The sequence below is a fragment of the Elephantulus edwardii genome, unplaced genomic scaffold (assembly GCF_000299155.1).
Source record: "Elephantulus edwardii isolate Elephantulus edwardi_28Jun2011 unplaced genomic scaffold, EleEdw1.0 scaffold00299, whole genome shotgun sequence".
In the NCBI taxonomy this organism is placed as follows: Eukaryota; Metazoa; Chordata; class Mammalia; order Macroscelidea; family Macroscelididae; genus Elephantulus; species Elephantulus edwardii.
This window is the reverse complement of record NW_006400049.1, coordinates 2,229,961-2,233,139: the sequence shown is the minus strand read 5'-3', so window position 1 is coordinate 2,233,139 and position 3,179 is coordinate 2,229,961. Positions and strand designations below refer to the sequence as shown.

The following is a 3,179-nucleotide window of genomic DNA, read 5'->3' as shown; positions in this document are numbered from 1 at the left end:
CTCTTTAGCGTCTTGAATTCTTCCTTTTGCTTTGGATGCTCTGTGCTCCGGTGCAATATTAAGAGTTTCTTCTGACATCCATTTTGGTCTTTTCTTCCTTTTCTGTCTTTGTAATGAATGTTTACATTCTTCTTGACTCTGATATTTAGTTTTTTTCTCTTTTTCACATTTAGCTTTTTAATTTTCTTTTATAGCAGGCAATGTACATACCTGCCCCTCTTCTTAGGTAAGTGTGGTAAATTTTCCATCATTTAGTTTGTTAATTAGTTATTAATACTAATTTTTTTACAAAATTATAATACATTGATTTTAAAAAAAGAGAAGCTTTGGTCAAAAATGGAATAAAACAAGCCAAAAGGAGGATGGGAGAAATCACTGTTGCTTTTAAAATACCATCACTGTCACCAAATCTATTCTCACACACTTCTAACGAACATACACATAACCACATTGACACAGTATGTATTTTCAGTGTTTCTTGTGAGTGAGGAGACAGGCCACTGTAGTTGGTCATGCTGGATCTCCAAGGTGTTTGCTGTTGTTGTAATGTGTCATCGAGTCGCTTGCGACTCATAGCAACCCTGTGCACACCAGCCCTAAACCCTGCTCTATCCTGTTCGAATCACACTGCCTCTGACACACCCATCCCGATTACCCCAGTCACTGAATCAATCCACCTCATAGAGGGTCTTCCCCTCTTCTGCCGTCCCTCCACCCTAGCAAGCATGATGTCCCTCTCCAAGGACCAATCCCTCCTTACAACATATCCAAAGTATGTCAGACGAAGCCCCAGATTCCTTGCCTCCAAGGAGTAGCCTGGTTTAAGCCTCTTCAGGATGAATCTGTTTTCTTGGCAGTCCATGGTACATTCAATACTCTTCTCCAGCACCATAGCTCAAAAGCATCAATTCTCCTTCTATCTCCCCTAGTCATTGTCCAACTCTCAGATGCATAACAAGTGATTGCAAAGACCATAGCCTGTATCAGGTGCACCTTAGTCTCCAGAGAGGTACCATTGCTCTTCAGTACCCTGGAGAGGTCCCCAACAGCAGACATTCCTATCCCAATACGTTTTTTGATTTGCTGGCTACTGGTGGCAAGAGTGTTGACGGTGGAGCCAAGCAGACTAAAGTTGTTAACAATCTCAGTCTCTTCACCATTCATCCTGATGCTGCCAGTTGGTCCAGTGGTGACAATCTTTGTCTTCTTGATATTGAGCCTCATTCCATATTGAAGGCTGCAGTCCTTGACTCTCTGCAGCATGCATTTTAGGTCATCCTCAGTTTCAGCAAGTAGGGTTGTGTCATCTGCATAGTACAGATTATTAATAGTTCTTCCACCAATCCTGATGCCCCACTTCTCTTAGAGCCCAGCCTCTCAGATACTCTGCTCTGCATACAGGTTGAAAAAGTACGGAGATAGGACACATCCCTGGCATACACCTTTCCCAGTTTTGAACCACGCAGTGTTTCCTGCTCTTTTCTGACGACTGCCTCTTGGTCCAATTATAGGTTTTGCATCAGAACAGTGAAGGTTTACTTAGCTTCATATTATTTTGAGGCCCTGGATCAAAGACTCCAAGGTCTTGAAATCCTTAAATTGCTGTGGCTGCATCAATTTCAGTAGTGGAGAATTTATTACATTCTTCCTTGTTTTCCTAGTAAAAATAAACTTGAATGATGCTATCCTGGTTCAGAGTCTCCAAGACCCTGTTTTTGTCTTTGGTTGTGGCCTGTTTGGCCACTTTGAAGAAGGGCTCCTTGACCAACATGTTACACTGGACGCTCTGTTTCCAAAAATCCAGTTTGGAGATGAAGGGCAAGCAGCCATGGTGGTCATAGTCAAAGAGCATTAAGCAGCAGTCAGCAGTCATGGTAAGTAGCCACAATGCTGTCCTCTGAGATAAACTACACACTCAGCAGGGGCAGCATCTGTGTCTTCAGAGTGGAGTCCTGTATCGTTTTGGACTATGGACCTGATGCTGTCGTGGCTGACTCAGGCCAGGTGGTTCTCACTGGGGGGAATCTGACCTCATGGATAAAGCCCCATGATGGGTGCCACTGTCACCGCTCTCAGATATCAGCTAACCAAAAGGCATCTTGCTGCCCATGGCAGACTGGCTTGCTTTTCTTCCATTTCTTTACTAAATGCAGAAAACACCCAGAACTTGAAGTCATACATGCTACTTGTAGAATGATGCTGGGCTTCCTGTCCAAGCTGAGGACTGTGGAGTTGATTGGCTTCTTATTGTGCTCACTCACCAACCAGTCTTCTTCAGACTCGAAGTGGCAGAGGGAGACAAGCTGTGCCTTGTTTCCCCCCTGCAAACTTGTTTTCCAGCAGGGATCACTTCACCAATGTGGATGCCTGGTTGATCCACAGGATCACCAAGGTGGGCTTCCAGACGCTGTACTTCCTACTCCTGACATAGATGTTGTTGTCTGCCCCACAGGACACTATGTGGTGGCTCTTGTGTGCCCAGTCAGTCAATGCCTGCGATGTGCCGGTTGGGTTCCTTGAACCCCTGAGCTTTCACTAACTGCCTCCAGTCCTTGTAGATGTGGACATCATGATTACTGGGACGAAGAGCAATCTGCATACGATTCTTGTTCCAGGCATGGTAGTGACTGGTTCAAGCACAAAGTGATATAGGGACGCTCTTCTTGGTGTTCTCAGAGAAGGGAAACACTGCGATCAGAGTCGTGTGGGCAGGCCCGGTGTGGTGAATCTGCAGACTCTGGTCCCTCAACATGAACAGGCTCCAGTGGGCTTGATCCTGGTATTTCATTCTTTCTTTCTTTTTTTGAATTTTCTTATTTTTTAATTTGTAAACATAGTGATGTGGTATGACAATAATTATTCACTTACTTCTCCAAGTCCTTTTTTTGTTGTTTGTTGGTTTGTTTTTTAAATAATATTTTATTTTATATTGGTTTACTTACAAAATTTGGATTTATTGTTTTTCACATGGATCTTTTCTGTTTCCTTTACCCACCTTTGCCTCCACCTATTTAAGCCCATTGTTGCAGCCACTGTCAATTTAATTAAGAGGCCTGTTTTTGTTTGTTGTTGGGTTTTGGGTTTGTTTTTTTCTGATCCTCTCCCAGGTACAGTATCTTTCTCCAGGGACTGTCGCCTTCTGATAATATGCCCAATACATGGGACAAAGTCTCACTATT

At 43.6% G+C, this 3,179-nt stretch overlaps 1 pseudogene; it reads right to left on the bottom strand.

Moving 5' to 3' along the window:
- Positions 1 to 1,545: 1,545 nt before the first annotated feature.
- LOC102870116 overlaps positions 1,546 to 3,179 on the bottom strand; it is a 79,291-nt pseudogene continuing 77,657 nt past the window's right edge.